At 38.8% G+C, this 10,943-nt stretch overlaps 1 non-coding gene across 1 annotated transcript; it reads left to right on the forward strand.

The window, feature by feature from the left end:
* Nucleotides 1-9,329: 9,329 nt before the first annotated feature.
* Nucleotides 9,330-9,437, forward strand: LOC130938236 (small nucleolar RNA R71). The gene has a single exon (XR_009069409.1). It is a non-coding gene; the product is annotated as a small nucleolar RNA R71 (small nucleolar RNA).
* The last annotated feature ends 1,506 nt before the right edge of the window (nt 9,438-10,943 follow it).

Genomic DNA, 10,943 nt, shown 5'->3' on the forward strand with positions numbered 1-10,943 from the left:
TAATCCTTTCTTTTTTTTTTCTTAATTTAATTTTAATAACCTACAAAAAGCAACTACTTTTATACTGAAGCACGCAGTGTAATTTAATTGCTAAAACAAGCAACGTGATTCACCTATGACCTACCAAATCTTGCAATAATACGGACACGACTCGTGCAATAAAATTAAGGATAAATAGTGAAATTATTCTCCAAAAAAATGAGACGTTATTTAAATTTATTCCTAAAAAGTTTTATCAATTAAATTTGTCTTTTAAATATTATAAATTAATCATATTTATCCTTTAATTATTTCATTAATAATTTCATGTAGAATGTTAACTGATAACATATATAACACTTAATATGTCCAATTGAATGCTAACTAAATATGTTTATGAAAACAGGACTGCTACACATCCATATAACCATGTAACCAAATTGGCCCAAACTCAAATAGAATCATGCGCATTAAATGGTGAGTGAAAACACGCGCTAAAGACGAACGAAACCCCTCCTTTTTCATTCGCGCTTCATTATGAAAAAACGCTACATCTTCAGCACGAAACCAATACACGAAACGACTCATTCTCTTCGAATCTTTCTCAACATCACTCAAACTTCAATCAAGTTCTCTGCGAAAACCACTATTGGAAAGAAATTGGGAGAAGATTTCGCAAGCAACAACCAAAAACGAAGGAAAACTGCAATAGAGACTGCCAAAGGTATGAGAAAACTATTGTTCATTTGAAATCTTGTAATGTCGCGTTTCTCCTAGTTGCATTTTAGGTTTACTGGATTGATTTGCTTCGTTTAGTAGATCGAACTATTGTAAATGCATTTTTATAGTATAAGTAGGACTTGGAATGAAATTTGTTTGTTATTTTCATTCAATTTAGTGGATAGTGTAACTAGGGCTTTGAGATTTGTTCAGTTCGGTGACTTTTGTAATTTTGATACACCATGTGAATGTTGTTCGGTTCGGTGGATTCCTTTTGTGATAGCATGCAGCAAATAATTTTCTAGCTGTTTCATTATTTATAATGTTTGATTCTGTGCATGAATGAGTTTCGTTAAGGCCGTCCTATATAATACTAGTAAGAATCCTTAGTTTGGTTCCCTTTGAGAAGCAAATAATGTTTATTTGTCCAAATGTATCGCTCTTGAATAACTTTGTCTTTCTCCTTTTCTACAATTTTTTTAAGCATGAGTTACACTTGTCAGCAATTTAAACAGAAAAATTGACAATATCTTGAGACTTGATGTAAATGAGTTTTGTATAGGACAATTGATATTAGAGACAACTCTTTCATTTTCATAAGTCATACTACTGTAAAATTGTCTCATTATATTGGATAGATTTCAACACGAATGGTAGTTAACCTTGATACTTAAAGGAAGATATCAAGTTTCAGTAAGAGTTTTTAAAGAAGCCAATTTGCAAATGTCATTTTGAAAGAACATCTAATTCATGAAATTTGAAAAATTTTTCTTTTGGAAGATGTTGATTTGATTAAGATATACATGCTTGTTCTTATCGGTGTGGATAGTTTAACTAGAGTTTTGAAATTGGTTGTTACTATCTTTAGTACTTCTTTTGCATGGAGGAACACTATTTTTGTTGATTGAAAGTTGATTACCATTTATTAACCACATGAACGTTGTTCGGTTTGGTGGCCTTTGTGATTTTGGTTCACCAAATGAATGTTGTTCAGTTCGGTGGCCTGGGACATTTTAATTGACTTGATTAAGATATACATGCTTGTGCTTGTTGATGTATTGAGTGAAGTATTGACCAAAATTTTTCATTACAGCAAAATAGAACAAGACAATGGCAACAATGAAGGAGAAGCCGCACTATAACGTAAGCAGATTAAATATATTTATCCGCTTTCATTCGAATAATATCTATTTTGTATTATAAATATATCCTCACATTCTATTTCAAAACTTGCAAAAAACTCATTATTGCAGATGCCAAACAAAGTCAATAGCAATAGTGTACATGGATATGAGTCAAGAAAAGAAAGATATAGTGGAAGAAATGGGATTTGGTACCCTGACAAATGTCCCAGAAATGAATGTCTCTAATACCTTGTTGAAAGAATTGCTTGATCGCTTTGATGAAGAGAAAGGATGCTTGAAAACTCTCCAGGGAAAAATATACATAACTCTTCGGAAAGTAGCAGCTACCCTGGGCATAACCAACGGTACACTTTCTACTTACTGCTTATTTTCGGTTCATTGGTGTCCAGAAAATTAAACTGAGTGTTTTTGACTAATTTTTACTATTATAATATTGTAGAAAATCGTTTTCCTGATAAGGTTGATTACAACAACCTTAATCCAGTAGACAAGGAATGTGCTGGATATGAGCATAGAAGGGGAGGAAAACCGAAAAAAATTTAAGAAGACTTTTGTTGTCTTCATACAAAAGTGCTTCTTGCTCCCCCACAATGGTACTATAAGCCACCGATCTTTCATGTGGACAACATTCAGGAATGGGATTGGACAAAGCATGTGCTCAACTTCTTGATGAAAGGAGTTAAAAATGAGAGAAAGGAGAAGAAACAGTCTATTGATGGTTATGTTTTTGTGTTGATGTTGATATACTTCCACGAAACCAAGTTTCCCCACCCGTTCGCACCTGATGCTCCCCCAGCACCGTGGGTGGCCCATTGGACAAAGCAAATCATGCCTAAACGGATTTCTAGCGAAGCAACAGAATCATTGAAAAATACTCTACTAAAATTTCCCCTAAAATTTGGTTTCAAATGCTTTTAAAGTACTCTACTTACTAAATAAACTTCTGTTTTAGGTTATAATTAATTTATTTGTCTTTCTTGCAATTGTTAGTTTGTTCATTTGAATATTTTTGCATTAAAAACATTTTTTTATGATTAAATAGTTGTCATGTACTATTCACCATATGAATGTTTTTCGGTTCGGTGAGATTGCTTAATTTGGTTCACCGGATTGTTAATGTGTTTTCTTGATGATTAAATAATTAAGTCCTTGTTTCTGTTTTAGGGACTTGGTGCGCGAAATTGTGAACAATACTTTTCACAACTCTCATAATCCCTGGTCATGAACTCCAAAAACTTGGTGGTTCAATTCCATGGCATTACACAACTTCGCACAACTAACCAGCAAGTGCACTGGGTCATCCAAGTAATACCTTACGTGAGTAAGGGTCGATCCCACGGAGATTGTTAGCATTGAAGCAAGCTATGGTCATCTTGTAAATCTTAGTCAGGCAGACTCAAATGTATATGATGATGAACGAAAATAACATAGAAGATAAAGATAGTGATACTTATGTATATCATTGGTGTAAGAGCTTCAGACAAGCGTATGAAGATGCCTTCCCTTCCGTCTCTCTGCTTTCCTGCTGCCTTCATCCAATCCTTTCTTACTCCTTTCCATGGCAAGCTCGTGTAGGGTTTCACTGTTGTCAGCAGCTACCTCCCATCCGCGCAGTGAAAGCTAATGCACGCACTCTTGTCACAGTGCTGCCAATCACCGGTTTGGTTCCCTCCCCTACCGGAATAGAATCACTCTTTTGCGTCTGTCACTAACGCCCAGTAGGTTACAGGTTTGAAGCACGTCACAGTCATTCAATCATTGAATCCTACTCAGAATACCACAGACAAGGTTAGACCTTCCGGATTCTCTTGAATGCCGCCATCAATTCTTGCCTATACCACGAAGACTCTGATCTCACGGAATGGTTGGCTCGTTTGTCAGGCGAGCACTCGGTTGTCAGGCGATCAACCATGCATCGTGCAATCAGGAATCCAAGAGATATTCACTAAGCCTCAGATGCTTGTAGAACAAGAATGGTTGTCAGTCACCTTGTTCATGGGTGAGAATGGTGATGGGCGTCAATCATCACCTTCATCATGTTGAAGAACAAGTGATATCTTGGACAAAGAACAAGCAGAATTGAATGGAAGAACAATAGTAATTGCATTAATACTCGAGGTACAGCAGAGCTCCACACCTTAATCTATGGTGTGTAGAAACTCCACCGTTGAAAATACATAAGCATAAGGTCTAGGCATGGCCGAATGGCCAGCCTCCCAAAGGTCTAAGATAGCATACAACAGAGATAGCTACCAAAAGTCCTAGATGTCTCTATACAATAGTAAAAGGTCCTACTTATAGAAAACTAGTACATAGATGAGTAAATGACATAAAAATCCACTTCCGGGCCCACTTGGTGTGTGCTTGGGCTGAGCAATGAAGCAATTTCGTGTAGAGACTCTCCTTGGAGTTAAACGCCAGCTTTAGTGCCAGTTTGGGCGTTTAACTCCCAATTAGGTGCCAGTTCCGGCGTTTAACGCTGGAATTTCTTGAGGTGACTTTGAACACCGGTTTGGGCCATCAAATCTTGGGCAAAGTATGGACTATTATATATTGCTGGAAAGCCCAGGATGTCTACTTTCCAACGCCGTTGAGAGCGCGCCAATTGGGCTTCTGTAGCTCCAGAAAATCCACTTCGAGTGCAGGGAGGTCAGAATCCAACAGCATCTGCAGTCCTTTTGAGTCTCTGGATCAGATTTTTGCTCAGGTCCCTCAATTTCAGCCAGAAAATACCTGAAATCACAGAAAAACACACAAACTCATAGTAAAGTCCAGAAAGGTGAATTTTAACTAAAAACTAATAAAAATATACTAAAAACTAACTAGATCATACTAAAAATATACTAAAAACAATGCCAAAAAGTATACAAATTATCCGCTCATCACAACACCAAACTTAAATTGTTGCTTGTCCCCAAGCAACTGAAAATCAAATAAGATAAAAAGAAGAGAATATGCAATGAATTCCAAAAACATCTATGAAGATCAGTATTAATTAGATGAGCGGGGCTTTTAACTTTTTGTCTCTGAATAGTTTTGGCATCTCACTCTATCCCTTGTAATTCAGAATGATTGGCTTCTTTAGGAACTCAGAATCCAGATAGTGTTATTGATTCTCCTAGTTAAGTATGATGATTCTTGAACACAGCTACTTATTGAGTCTTGGCTGTGGCCCAAAGCACTTTGTCTTCCAGTATTACCACCGGATACATACATGCCACAGACACATAATTGGGTGAACCTTTTCAGATTGTGACTCAGCTTCGCTAAAGTCCCCAATTAGAGGTGTCCAGGGTTCTTAAGCACACTCTTATTTGCCTTGGATCACAACTTTATTTCTTTTTTTTTTTTTTCGTTTGCTTCTTTCTCTTTTTTGCTTCTTTCTCCTTTTTTCTTTTTTTTTTATTTTTGTATTCACTGCTTTTTCTTGCTTCAAGAATCATTTTTTTATGATTTTTCAGATCCTCAGTAACATGTCTCCTTTTTCATCATTCTTTCAAGAGCCAACATTCATGAACCACAAGTTCAAAAGACATATGCACTGTTCAAGCATACATTCAAAGAACAAAAGTGTTGCCACCACATCAAAATAATTAAACTATTATAAAATTCAGAATTCATGCAATTCTTTCCTTTTCAATTAAGCACGTTTTTATTCAAGAAAGGTGATGGATTCATAGGACATTCATAACTTTAAGGCATAGACACTAAGACACTAATGATCACAAGACACAAACATGGATAACCATAAGCATAAAAATCAAAAAACAGAAGAATAAAGAACAAGGAAATCAAGGAACGGGTCCACCTTAGTGATGGCGGCTCTTTCTTGCTCTTGAAGATCCTATGGAGTGCTTGAGCTCCTCAATGTCTCTTCCTTGTCTTTGTTGCTCCTCCCTCATGATTCTTTGGTCTTCTCTAATTTCATGGAGGAGAATGGAGTGTTCTTGATGCTCCACCCTTAGTTGTCCCATGTTGGAACTCAATTCTCCTAGGGAGGTGTTTACTTGCTCCTAATAGTTTTGTGGAGGAAAGTGCATCCCTTGAGGCATCTCAGGGATCTCATGATGAGAGGGGTCTCTTGTGTGCTCCATCCTTTTCTTGGTAATGGGCTTATCCTCATCAATGGTGATGTCTCCTTCTATGTCAACTCCAACTGAATAACAGAGGTGACAAATGAGATGAGGAAAGGCTAACCTTGCCAAGGTGGAGGTCTTGTCCGCCACCTTATAGAGTTCTTGGGCTATAACCTCATGAACCTCTATTTCTTCTCCAATCATGATGCTATGAATCATGATGGCCCGGTCTATGGTAACTTCGGACCGGTTGCTAGTGGGAATGATTGAGCGTTGTATGAACTCTAACCATCCTCTAGCCACGGGCTTGAGGTCATGCCTTCTCAATTGAACCGGCTTTCTTCTTGAATCTTGCTTCCATTGTACGCCCTCTTCACATATGGTTGTGAGGACTTGGTCCAACCTTTGATCGAAGTTGACCCTTCTAGTGTAAGGGTGCTCATCTCCTTGCATCATAGGCAAGTTGAACGCCACCCTCACACTCTCCGGACTAAAATCCAAGTATTTCCCCCGAACCATAGTGAGATAATTCTTTGGATTCGGGTTCACACTTTGGTCATGGTTCTTGGTGATCCATGCATTGGCATAGAACTCTTGAACCATCAAGATTCCGACTTGTTGAATGGGGTTGGTAAGAACTTCCCAACCTCTTCTTCGGATCTCATGGCGGATCTCCGGATATTCACCCTTTTTGAGTGAAAAGGGGACTTCGGGGATCACCTTCTTCAAGGCCACAACTTCATAGAAGTGGACTTGATGCACCCTTGAGAGGAATCTATCCATCTCCCATGACTCGGAGGTGGAAGCTTTTGCCTTCCCTTTCCTCTTTCTAGAGGTTTCTCTGGCCTTGGATGCCATAAATGGTTATGAAAAAGCAACGCTTTTACCACACCAAACTTAAAATGTTTGCTCGTCCTCGAGCAAAAGAAGAAAGAAGAGAGTAGAAGAAGAAGAAATGAGGAAGAGGGGGAAGGTGGTGTGTTCGGCCAAGAAGGGGAAGAAAGGGTGTTTAGGTTGTGTGAAAATGAAGGGTTGGAGAAGGGTATTTATAGGAGAGAGGGGGGGTAATGGTTCGGCCATGGAGGGTGGGTTTGGAGGGAAAGTGGTTTGAATTTGAAGGGTGAGATTGGTGGGGTTTTATGAAGGATGGATGTGAGTGGTGAAGAGAAAGATGGGATTTGATAGGTGAAGGGTTTTTGGGGAAGAGGTATTGAGGTGATTGGTGAATGGGGGAAGAAGAGAGAGAGTGATGGTGGGGTCCTGTGGGGTCCACAGATCCTGTGGTGTCAAGGAAAAGTCATCCCTGCACCAAATGTTGCTCAAAATCACGTTTTGAGGTATTTCTGGCGTTAAACGCCGGGCTGGTGCCCATTCCTGGCGTTTAACGCCAGGTTGTTGCCCTTTACTGGCGTTTAACGCCAGCCTGGTGCCCCTTTCTGGCGTTAAACACCCAGAATGGTGCCAGACTGGGCGTTAAACGCCCAACAGCTAGCATTACTGGCGTTTGAACGCCAGCTTCTTCTCCTCCAGGGTGTGCTATTTTTCTTCCTGTTTTTCATTCTGTTTTTGCTTTTTTCATTGTTTTTGTGACTTCTTATGATCATCAACCTACAAAAAAGATAAAATAACAAAAGAAAATAGTTAACTATAAAACATTGGGTTGCCTCCCAACAAGCGCTTCTTTAATGTCATTAGCTTGACAGAGGACTCTCATGGAGCCTCAGAAATGCTCAGAACCGTGTTGGAACCTCCCAACACCAAACTTAGAGTTTGAATGTAGGGGTTCAACACCAAACTTAGAGTTTGGTTGTGGCCTCCCAACACCAAACTTAGAGTTTGGCTGTGGGGGCTCTGCTTGGCTCTGTTTTGAGAGAAGCTCTTCATGCTTCCTCTCCATGATGATAGAGGAATGTCCTTGGGCCTTAAACACCAAGGATTCTTCATTCACTTGAATGATCAACTCTCCTCTATCAACATCAATCACAGCCTTTGCTGTGGCTAGGAAGGGTCTGCCAAGGATGATGGATTCATCCATGCACTTCCCAGTCTCTAGGACTATGAAGTCAGTAGGGATGTAATGGTCTTCAATCTTCACCAAAACATTCTCTACAAGTCCATGAGCTTGTTTTCTTGAATTGTCTGCCATCTCTAATGAGATTCTTGCAGCTTGCACCTCAAAGATCCCTAATTTCTCCATTACAGAGAGGGGCATGAGGTTTACACTTGACCCTAAGTCACACAAGGCCTTCTTGAAGGTCATGGTGCCTATGGTACAAGGTATAGAAAACTTCCCAGGATCCTACCTCTTTTGAGGCAGTTTCTGCCTAGACAAGTCATTCAGTTCTTTGGTGAGCAAGGGTGGTTCATCCTCCCAAGTCTCATTTCCAAATAACTTGTCATTCAGTTTCATGATTGCTCCAAGGTATTTAGCAACTTGCTCTTCAGTGACATACTCATCCTCTTCAGAGGAAGAATACTCATCAGAGCTCATGAATGGCAGAAGTAAGTCCAATGGAATCTCTATGGTCTCATTTTGAGCCTCAGATTCCCATTGTTCCTCATTGAGGAACTCAGAGGAGATTGGTACACGCCCACTGAGGTCTTCCTCAGTGGCGTCCTCCTCCTCTCTTTCCTCTCCATATTCGGCCATGTCTATGGCTTTGCACTCTCCTTTTGGATTTTCTTCTGTATTACTTGGGAGAGTGCTAGGAGGGAGTTCAGTAACTTTCTTGCTCAGCTGACCCACTTGTCCTTCCAAATTTCTGATGGAGGACCTTGTTTCATTCATGAAACTTTGAATGGGCTTTATTAGATCAGAGACCATTGTTGCTAAGTCAGAGGTATTCTGCTTAGAACTCTCTGTCTGTTGCTGAGAAGATGATGGAAAAGGCTTGCCATTGCTAAACCTGTTTCTTCCACCATTATTGTTATTGAAACCTTGTTGAGGTCTCTCTTGATTCTTCCATGAGAAATTGGGGTGATTTCTCCATGAAGAATTGTAGGTGTTTCCATAGGGTTCTCCTAGGTAATTCACCTCTTCCATTGAAGGGTTCTCAGGATCATAGGCTTCTTCCTCAGATGAAGCTTCCTTAGTACTGCTTGGTGCATTTTGCATTCCAGACAGACTTTGAGAAATCAAATTGACTTGTTGAGTCAATATCTTATTCTGAGCCAATATGGCATTCAGAGTATCAATCTCAAGAACTCCTTTCTTCTGACTAGTCCCATTGTTCACAGGATTTCTTTCAGAAGTGTACATGAATTGGTTATTTGCAACCATTTCAATCAATTCTTGAGCTTCTGCAGGCGTCTTCTTCAGATGAAGAGATCCTCCAGCAGAGCTATCCAAAGACATCTTGGATAGTTCAGAGAGACCATCATAGAAAATACCTATGATGCTCCATTCAGAAAGCATGTCTGAAGGACATCTTCTGATTAATTGTTTGTATCTTTCCCAAGCTTCATAGAGGGATTCTCCATCCTTCTGTCTGAAGGTTTGGACTTCCACTCTAAGCTTACTCCATCTTTGTGGTGGAAAGAACTTTGCCAAGAAGGCATTGACTAGCTTTTCCCAAGAGTCCAGGCTTTCTTTAGGTTGAGAATCCAACCATATTCTAGCTCTGTCTCTTACAGCAAAAGGGAATAGCATCAGTCTATAGACCTCAGGGTTAACCCCATTAGTCTTGACTGTGTCACAGATTTGCAAGAATTCAGCTAAGAACTGATGAGGATCTTCCATTGGAAGTCCATGGAACTTGCAATTCTGTTGCATTAGAGAAACTAATTGAGGCTTAAGCTCAAAGTTGTTTGCTCCAATGGCAGGGATAGAGATGCTTCTCCCATAGAAATCAGGAGTAGGTGCAGTGAAGTCACCCAGCACCTTCCTTGCATTGTTGGCATTGTTGTTGTTTTCGGCTGCCATGTGTTCTTCTTCCTTGAAGAATTCGGTCAGGTCCTCTAAAGAGAGTTGTGCCTTGGCTTCTCTTAGCTTTCTCTTCAAGGTTCTCTCGGGTTCAGGGTCAGCTTCAACAAGAATGCCTTTGTCTCTGCTCCTGCTCATATGAAAGAGAAGAGAAACAGAAAGTGTGGAATCCTCTATGTCACAGTATAGAGATTCCTTGAAATGTCAGAGGAAAAGAGAAATAGAAAGAAGAAGGAGAAGAAGAATTCGAACTTTAATTAGATAAGGTTCGAATTGTGCATTTAGAAGGAGTGGTACTCCATAAATAGAAGGATGTGGGAAGGAGGGAAGAGAATTTTCGAAAATTCATTTAAAAGATTTTGAAAACATTTTGAAAATTTGATTGATAATTTTCGAAAATTAAAAGTGAAAAAGAAATCAAGTGATTTTTGAAAAAGATTTTGAAATTAGAAATTAAAAAGATTTGATTGAAAACTATTTTGAAAAAGATGTGGTTAAAAAGATTTAATTGAAAAGTTATGGTTTTAAAAAGATGTGATTGAGAAGATATGATTTGAAAACAATTTTAAAAGATATGATTTGAAAACGTTTTGAAAAGATATGATTTTAAAAATTAATGACTTGCCTAACAAGAAAAGATATGATTCAAACATTAAACCTTTCTCAACAGAAAAGGTAACAATCTTGAAATTTTGAATCAAATCATTAATTGTTAGTAAGTATCTTTGAAAAAGGAAAGAAATTAATTTTGAAAACATTTGATTGAAAAGATATGATTTGAAAAAGATTTGATTTTGAAAAACTTTGAAAACTTAGAAAAATTTGATTTTGAAAAACAAAATCTTCCCCCAAGCACCATCCTGGCGTTAAACGCCCAGAATGGTATACATTCTGGCGTTTAACGCCCAAAATGCTACCTCTTTGGGCGTTAAACGCCCAACCAGGTGCCCTGGCTGGCGTTTAAACGCCAGTCTGCCTTCTTCACTGGGCATTTTTGAATGCTCAGCTTTTTCTGTATAATTCCTCTGTAGTATGTTCTGAATCTTCAATTCTTTGTATCATTGACTTGAAAAGACACAAATTAAAAATATTTTTGGATTT

Source organism: Arachis stenosperma, chromosome 6 (assembly GCF_014773155.1).
Source record: "Arachis stenosperma cultivar V10309 chromosome 6, arast.V10309.gnm1.PFL2, whole genome shotgun sequence".
Lineage (NCBI taxonomy): Eukaryota > Viridiplantae > Streptophyta > Magnoliopsida > Fabales > Fabaceae > Arachis > Arachis stenosperma.